This window comes from Triticum aestivum, chromosome 3B (assembly GCF_018294505.1).
Source record: "Triticum aestivum cultivar Chinese Spring chromosome 3B, IWGSC CS RefSeq v2.1, whole genome shotgun sequence".
NCBI lineage: Eukaryota > Viridiplantae > Streptophyta > Magnoliopsida > Poales > Poaceae > Triticum > Triticum aestivum.
The window spans coordinates 321274578-321284249 of record NC_057801.1 but is presented as its reverse complement, the minus strand read 5'-3'; the positions used below and the strand labels follow the sequence as shown (position 1 = coordinate 321284249).

Genomic DNA, 9672 nt, shown 5'->3' with positions numbered 1-9672 from the left:
ATACCATATCTATAGCGACCCGACCTCAGACGGTCAAGCCTCTGTGTATCCGTGCCATCCCTGGATCAGTATGCTGGCACACACAGTACATCAAAGTATATATCAAAGTGCAATCACATGTATAAATAACGTAAAACTGATATATACCTCATAAGTCTCAGCGGAAACAAGTAATCGGGTGTGGAGTCCCATCAACACTATCGGCAGGTTGAGTGTAGACCGTAACCCTGTACGTACTCTTACTCGTCGGAAGAAAATATCTGCAACATGATACGTTGCAGCCGTGTAGGTCAGTACATTAAATGTACCGGCAAGATCACAACATGAGAAAACGGATGATAAAACTATACTATATGCAATATGGCTTTGCGTCTTTGTGTCCGAGTTTAGTTTTGCATAAAAGCTAGTTTTATTTTCCCTACATCAAAGGAATAACTGGAGTCTGTACTATGGAATTTTCTATCATGACACGGTTCCGCCAACCGATGTCTCATAGCCCAAATCATCATAAGTTGCCCACAATTAAGTTATCAATCCGGTGTTGAGAGTTCCAAGATAGATCCAAGTCCATAGGCTAAAGTTGTCCGTAACCAGGGACACGACTAATCGATTAGGTTTTAACCCTCTGCAGAGGTTTGTCACTTTACCCGCAATATTCGATCCATCTCTTTACGTTCTTGCACTTCATGATGTTTGAGAACAAGACGACTGAAACATGGTCTTTCGAAGAGTTCCCCTGGCCACTGTCCGGTGCTCATCCAATCCTACTATAGTTCTACATCTGCTAGCACCGTCCCAGCCAGAGTCACAACTAAGGTCAACCAAGCCAGAGCCCATAATGACTTGCGGTTTCACAGGTAAGCTTCAGGGCATGAAGTATTCTTCCGTCTCTTTGAGTCTGGGTGAAGCTTTCCGCAAGATGTCATGGCGCTTCTCCATGCATCCCGACCATCCACTGGTTTCTCCAGGGTGCCCGTCAACCGTTCTTCACCCAGTAGTGTCTATTGAATTCTTGTCTCGAGTCTTGAGGTCTTGAGGCCTTGAAGATGCAGTCCTTACAAATGCCATCATGGAGTTGTCGTCATTGACGTAGGGTCCTCCATTCTCACACCACTCCCGAGCACTCATACCAACCCCGTCGACTATAGCGTAGCATTGAAATAAAACAACGTCCCGGGCTTGATAACAGGGAGATGGGTTCCTACCTCATGCATTCTACTCAACTATAAGATTCAATAACACTACTGGGGGATTGTTGCAAAGATGACACTAAATGCAATAAAAACATAGGTATGAAAAGCATGGTCAAAGTGAACTTGCCTGGTAATACTTGATGAAGATAATAACGCTCTCAGAATAATGACTTGGTAGAATCCATTGGAAATCTATATAGTCAAACATAGCATTCATATAAGCAAACATACTAGCAAGCAATTCTAACACTCATAATAAAACCAACAAATAAAATGCAAATCAACAAGGGACACCAAATAAAAACAAAGGAAAACTACTAAAGAAAACTACTAAAGAAAACTCTAAGACATAACACAAAACAGTTTTGTCCTTAGTAAAAAACTTAACAACAATTAAAACACTAAACTAATAAATTAACAGAAAATACAAAGTAATACAACTAAGTTAACAGAAGGTATTTTTCATAAAACTTTATTTGCAAAAAGAAACAAATAAAAAGCTTTTATAAAACTCTAACTATGACCTATACAAGTTTTCATACAAAACTAACAAAATAAAATTTTAAAATAAGAATAAAATTGTCTACAGTTAAATAACAGAAACAAAACTAAATTTGTCAAAAGTGACAAACAAAAATAATTTAAAAACAATTAAAACTATAAAAAAAGGTTAAAAGAAAACTAGAACTAAAACAATACTGTTCTGCCTAAAACTCTAGTTTAAAATAAACTAAAAATAAATCACTATATGCTACTGGATAGACAAAACAATAACAAAATCGTAGAAAAATGAATATATCAACAAGCTATTTTAAAATAAAAGTTATTAGCAATCTAGTGTTTGTAACAAATCTATTTGAAATCAAAATTTAAGAAATTCAAAAGTATTTTTCGTTGGTTTCTCTTGATAGATGGGATTTTTCTGAAACTATAGAAAATAGAATCACTCAATTTGGATCTATAAAATAAAAGATATTGAATATCTAAGACTAAAACTTTTCTGCTTCTAAAAGCAAAAACGAAAATAAGAAAAAAAAACAAATCGGTCTACTGCTATTGGACTAGAGTGGTGGGCGATCCGAACCTATACGGTGCTCAGCTATAAGATAACTAAAACTCTAGCACACACTTAATAAAAAACAACCCGGCACACCGTTCGTACTAGACCGATCTAAAACAGAAAGAAAACCAAAACGTTTTTTTAACGTACATTGGTGGCGCTCGGGCGTGGTGGCGGCAGCGGCTCCGGCGATCGTGGGCGGCGGCGGAGGTGTTGGGAGGATGTAGCGGAGAGTGGCTCGTCCTGTGGTGAATTCGAAGAGGGTCGGTGACGACAAACGGCGATGGAACGAAGCGGTGAAGCTCGATGCTCCGGGTGCTCCAGCGAAGACAACAAGTTTGGTACATCCTCTGTAAATGGAGAGGCAAAGCAAGACCATGTCAAAACGGTTGCAAGGGTCGAGGGAAGTCGACATACAAATGTTAGTATTGATCTCTCCATCAATGGGCCCAAAGGCCCATCGTACCGTTGACTCGCTCCCTGATCGGGGGAGCCCAACCCAACTGGGTTGTGGGCCCCTGTCGCGCCGGCTATAAGAGAGAGGTGGGGGCCACTAGGGCACGCACGCCAAAAACAGAACAGCCACCCACATCCATAACCAGACCGATCGTGGAAAGCCGGAGAGCGATGGGAAGCTCCACAGCGCCACCAACCACTCTCTGTCATCACCACTGTAGCCATCCATCATGGCCAACGGCGGGAGCTCCTCACGCCAAGAAAGGTAATGCCTATCACAATTGTTGCCGGAATCCTAGCCTGCATGATCCCGTGATTCTATCAATGGTATCAGTCCCAGGTTGTGTCTAGGATTTTTTGGTTGAAATAAAAGACAGAGAAAATTTCCCCTCCCCTGGAAACCTAGAACAGGGGAAAGAACATAACCTTCACCGGAAAAGTTGCGCTGCCGCAATGGCCGCGTCGTTCCTCTCGACCCCGACGCGCATCGGCAAGCTGAGGTGCCGGGACGAAGAACAACCCCTCATGGGGCAAAGAGACATCTCATCGGGGAGGAAATGGTGCCGCCGCTGGGGCCACTTGACGGCGACGCGCTCACACGAGGGTGGACGTGCACACTGGCAAGGGGGCCACGGGGGCACCACCGTCCGGCCGCCGTCTCTGCTCATGTGACTGGTGGTGGTTGGAGAAAGAGGAAAGAAAGAAAGGGGAAAGGGGCTCGCGCGGCATGCACGTCCGACGCCGTCGTCGGCGACCACGTGCGGCGCGGTGGTCCGGCGATCTAGACAGAGGCCGCCGTCACGGAGCTGCATCTCCCTCTCTCTGCCTCGGATGTTAAGAGAAGAAAGTGGAAACAGAAGGGGCAAACGAGCGGAGGCGTGCGCGGCACGGTGGCTTCTGCCGCCGCCGCCGGCGACCGGGCCGGGCAACCGGAGAGCAGCTCCTTGGCTCCGCCGTCACCAGAGAGAGGGAGAAGGGTCGAGTCGAACGAGACGAGGGGGGCGCTAGGTTTCGATCGGGAGGAACTCTCCCAGTTTTTTTCGACCAGAAACGGCGCTGGATCCTTGATCTCATCGGACGGCAGGGATGGAAACCCTAGCTCGCCAGTGGGCCTCTGGACCGAAAGGGTGGCAGCGACGGTGGTGTGCACCGGGCGCTGGCCCAAGGCCGCAGCCATGCGCTGGGCTGAGGCCAGCTCGCACGAGCAAGCAGAGGACCAGGCCATGGGCCGCTGCTGGCCTCACGCGCCAGGCCGAGGCCGGCTACAGCTGCCGTGTTTTGCTGATTTATTTTTGGGCAAATTTTATACAATTTTTTTTCTTTTCAAAATTTTTCCAACGAATTTTTTGTTTAGAAAATAGAAAAGTAAACAGAAGAAGTTTCTAAAAATGAAAATAGAAATTTTTCAAAAAACGAATGTTCATGAATTTTACAAAGAAAATAATAAAGTTCATGAATTTTTATTTGGTCAAAAGAAAAGTTTATGTAAAGAATAAAAAGTTCATGAATTTTAATTCATGTTTTCCGCTACAAAATAAAATAAAGTGCTCTTTTAAAAGTGAATAGAACTAAAGTGAAAGTTTAAATTGTTGCTCCTCTACTCAAATTTGAACCAATGGGATAATTTGTTTAGAGAGTAGAAAAGTATATTGTGATGCTACTGAATAAAATTTAAAGTTTTATCCTCCAATTAAATTGGAACCACTGGGAAATTTAATTGGAAGAACAGTTTTTGAGAGAAGTTTTTCCACTTGTGGGTGAAATCAGATTCAGATAGCTTCTGCTATTGCAGTGAAAAGATATTTGATTAAAGTTTAATTATGTTATTGTTATTTTCTGACCAACGTTGAAGATGACAATATTATAATTCAATGAGTCTTATAGTTAAAAGTTCAAATTCTTTGTATCAATATTGATAAATTTTGTATCAATGACCAATTTTCAGAGAATTTGATAAAGATTGAGAAATGTATATTGCTAGTTTTCCGCTGCAATAAAGTTGATAATGATGATTATTTCCTTAGCATAGTTACTTAATAGAAAGTTATACTATCATCACATTGTTTATGAGTTATATGCATTATTTTCATTTCCGCCCAACGGTGATGTGGAATTGATGTAGAAGGATGATGTTTTATTCTAATTCTGCCCAACGGTGATTTAGAATATAAAAGAACGTTTTAAAAGTTTAATGTGCATAATATTTTTTTAACCAGATCAACATGGGTTATTTTGTATGCTCATTATTGATTATTGGCTAAGTTTTCTCAGACTAAAAGTTTTCCATGCCTTCATTTGTGAAAGCGAATGGCTGGGTACTTGTGACCCGAAAGATGACCAAGAAATGTCATAACGTGAGGGAGTATGTTCTCTCTAAAGAATGGCTTCAAAAGAAAAGAGATATATCATTGAGAGTCTTGCTCGACGAATGTCTTCATGTACTCTCCATGGAAAAGAATTCTCATCTTCTATGAGATGCAATAAGTGATATGCGTGATTAATTTGACCAACGTCGGATTAAACATGTGTATTAAAGAATATTCGGATTTATTCCTAAATTTGATGATTGAATATGCAGTCAAAAGAGCCAATTCTGGCATTTATGTCCCTTACAGGGAATTACCCGCATGGCGGGAAAAGATGATTATGATAAAACCCACATGGTAGGAAAAGTCTGGGAAAATCCCCGCGTAACCCGTATGGCGGCAGAAATTTTCTCAGACTTATCTTGTATGACAGGAGAAAGACATGATGCCTCATGTGATTTTAATGTGTCCCACTCTGGGAGAAAAGTATGGAGTAGCTATTATGCTTTCCTAGTATCGACCGTACATCTTATGTGTAATGGTCACTAAGCACTCAATAACTCCGAAGAGAATAGAAGTTACAGACGAACCTAAAGATAAGAATGATATGCAAGTGTGACTTGCAAAAGTACTAATGATAAAGAACTCTGTTGAGTTTCTGAAATGGAATAAGGAAAAAGTATTCCCATACCAGTTAACAAATAACTTAATTACATATGAAGTAATTAGATAAATGAAGTAGATACTCAAAGTTTCCTCAATTCACAAGAGTTGTGAATGGTTTTTCAAAATTGTGGCAGAAAAGTTCTTGCCACATTTCGAGGGGGAGAAAGAATATGAGATATCCATTAATGAAGAATGTGATCGTCTGGGGGAGTACGATGATCATAATAATACCCCTCAAGGAAAGAAAACTAAGGGATACTAAGACGGTGCTTAAAGTGCCATAAAGAAGAAAGTTTTAACAGAATAAACCCAAATAATGAAGTTTAAAGATACGCCATTCTTAGTGAAGATGGAGTAATCTGGGGGAGCATGGTATGAAGATACCTAAGACTCCAATAGATTGTATCTGGGGGAGCATGTTGTATGACCTATACAACACCCGTTGTTAGCTCTATAAAGGATGAATGATTAAAGATGGATCTTGTGATAAAAGTCCCTGTTGCCTCTTGGAAGTGAAAGACTATACAATTAATTTGCCTCTTGGCAATGACAGAGCAACAGCAGCCCCATATGAAAGAAGTGACAGTACCTGAGACACAGATGGTCTCAAGGAATGAGAAAATCAGATACTTCTGATTACTATAAAGTCTATGTTAGTGAAATTCAAATGGAGGTTGATCCCACCTCATTTAAAGCTCTCAGTCGAGCTTTGAGAAGTGTCTGCTTATCTAAATGATAAGAGACTATGTGAGATGAAATGAAATTGGTGAATTCTGACGATGTTCGGGACTCATGACTAATTTCCAATGGAGCCAAAATAGTAGGCTGTAAAGAGTCTACAAGGTCAATGTGACTCCAAAGGAAATATGTAAATGTGTAAAACACGACTAAAATCGAAAGGTTTTTGCACATTATACACTGAATAGATTACAATGAGTGTTGGTAGCACATCATGATCTGAGTTACATCAGATGAAAGATATTATGATCTGAGTTACATCAGATGAAAGTAAAGAACACAGGGGATACTGCCTGAAGAAGTCTTTTATGGACTAAAGCAATCAAATGTTGTTTTGGGTTAAAGAAAATGAGAGTACAATTGTGTTTGTATAAAGTTATAGAATGGGAATTTCATTTCCTATATCTTGTACATGCGGATAACATTCTGCTTGTTAGTAGTGATGTTAATTCGACCGCAGGAGGAAAAGAAGTTCTTGTCCACAAAGTTCAAAAGAATGTCTCTCGTTATAAGGATCGAGATTCACCGAGAAAAGAATAAAAGGGGTATTAGGAGTGTCGCATGGGCATGCTAAGGAAAGTTTCTAAAGTATGCATGCGAGAAAACCTATGCCTGTTCTTATAGTAAAGGGTAATGATTTTGGGAACTTTAGTGTTCCAAAAGTCAATACGAAATAGACCAAATGAATATGGTACCATATGCTTCAGCTGTTGGAAGCTTAATGAATGCAAAAGTATAACATTACCCTGACACAGTTCACATAACCGGGTTGTTTTGGCAATGTCCAGTCCAAATATAGATCACTGGAATGGAGTCAAAAATATTGGCCTCATGCTAAAAGGAGCAAGCGCTCTCAAAAGGTTGTGAATACAGAGATAGAACTTGTGAAATATACAGCGAAATCCACAATTGTCGCTGACTTCCACAGTTGGAGTTTTTGTGTGGAAAAACTCTAAAGAATGAATCAATTATCATTAATATTATGTAAAGATAATGTACAACATGATATGAGGCTGAGGGACAGGCAAAAAGGTTAAAGAAACATGTACCTGGAGTTGATAATGGTTGACAACAATAACCATTAAGCAATTCGCTTCTATGACAACGAGTCAAGTGTGGTGCCAAACACACTGACACAAAGTTATACGTTGTTAAGGAGAAAGTCTGGAATTATGTTGAAATGCTTGGAGCATGAAAGCAACAGACAAGTATTTGCAGATCTGCTTAATGAATTGGCTTACCGCCCAGTGCGTTCAGAGAACACACAGTTGACATGGGTTTATGGTATAGTCTATGTTTTCCGGATAATAAAGGGCCCAAAAGTTAATGTATATATTTCAAAACAGAGAGGTGCGTTGTAGGTGTCAAGTCCAACGACTATTGACCGTGACGATAGGGCAGCTCATACGCATTAATCTGTGATGGAATGAGTACTTTGAAAAGAGTTATTTCAAAGTACAAAGCTATAAATTGAAAGATAAGATCAAGGGGGAGAATGTTAGTATTGATCTCTCCATCAATGGGCCCAAAGGCCCATTGTACCGTTGACTCGCTCCCTGATCGGGGGAGCCCAACCCAACTGGGTTGTGGGCCCTGTCGCGCCGGCTATAAAAGAGAGGTGGGGGCCACTAGGGCACGCACGCCAAAAACAGAACAACCGCCCACCTCCGTAACCTGACCGATCGAGGAAAGCCGGAGAGCGATGGGAAGCTCCACAGCGCCACCAAGCACTCTCTATCATCACCACCGTAGCCATCCATCATGGCCAACGGCGGGAGCTCCTCAGGCCAAGAAAGGTAATGCCTATCACCACTGTTGCCGGAATCCTAGCCTGCACGATCCCGTGATTCTATCAACAAAAGCAGAAGGCTCGGGATGGCTCACCGGCGTGGGAAAACGACGATGAACTGCAGCATCTTCGGCCAGATTGGAACGACAAGTACGAGCTATAGGGGTGGACTTGGCGAGGAGTTTCGAAGGGAATCGGTTGAGAGGGGTCGTGGCTATTTATAGGACAACTTGCTTGGACGAGGGGAAGACTCAGGATAGGGTTTCCAAAGAAATCGGACGTGGAGCGGCGTCGGGTACGTGTACTCGTACATTTATGATCTCGTGCGTGAGGAAGAAGAAAGAAGAGGTGGGGCCAAGTGCCAGGTGTGTGAGTGTGAGGTCGGCCGTGGGGAGAGAGACGGCGGACGAGCGAAGGGAGCCAACGTGGAGGCGCTCATTTTTTTGGAACGTGGCTGCTGGGGCGCTGCTGCCTTGGACGTGAGGCGGCGCTTTGGGAGATTCTCCCATGCGTGCGGCGCCTGGCTGGTTGCTGGGCTGGGCCTTGTTTTTTTTAACAAAAGAAGCTGGTGCGTGGCCTAAAGCACGATGCTATAGCGCTCGTGCGCTCGCTGGGCGTTGCCCTTTTTTTTAACAGCGATGCAAACAAATATACAAGAGAAGAAAAAACATTTTGTATAGGAATATTATATATCAAAATTTTCATAATAAAAATTCCTAAAACATGAACATATTTTCATGGCCAAATAAAATCTTCAAAAGTATAAACAAAGCAAACAATGCTACTGTTGCATTAAAACCCAACAAAAAATATTTTTTTTAAAATACCAAAATTATTTCCAAATTATTTTCTCCTAATTTTCCATTGAAAGGAATCATTTTACCCTTATTTACATTTATTTATTTTAGGAGAAAAATAATTTGAATGAAATCCAAATAATTCTAAATTTGAAAGGGGAGTTTCAAAATACTTTCAACTAGATTCTTTTTAACTTCCAACTCATATTTCATATAATAGAAGATGTCATTTTATCTTCTCTTCTGAAAATCATTGAGTTGCACAAAGTTTTGAATTTGAAATATTTTCCGATGGAATTCAAATCTTTTCAACTCCTTTCATTTCAAATGGAAGAAGTCATACCATCTTCACTCTAGAGTTTTGTGATGAAATGAATTTGATTCATGGACATCAAATTGCAAAGATGAAGGCTTTGGGAAATTCCTTTTATTCCCTCTCATTCAACTTTCAAAAGTTTCAAATTCCACTCACTTTCAATCAATCAATCAAACAAACAATCATAATAATTTATTTAATATAACATTCCAAAATTTAAAATTTTGGGATGTTACACCCATGCCTTTTCCTCCTAAACCATCCAAGAAAAAGGATGATGAAGATTTTGAGCGCTTTGTTGAAATGATTAGACCTATCTTTTTGCGTATGCGTTTGACTGATACACTTAAA

General features: G+C 40.9%; 1 long non-coding RNA gene across 1 annotated transcript; it reads right to left on the bottom strand.

Moving 5' to 3' along the window:
• Window positions 1-1328: 1328 nt before the first annotated feature.
• LOC123065377 (uncharacterized) lies at window positions 1329-3729 on the bottom strand. The gene is made up of 3 exons (XR_006431003.1): window positions 2720-3729; window positions 2404-2603; window positions 1329-1385 (listed from the first exon to the last, which is right to left on the bottom strand). It is a non-coding gene; the product is annotated as an uncharacterized lncRNA (long non-coding RNA).
• Window positions 3730-9672: the final 5943 nt, after the last annotated feature.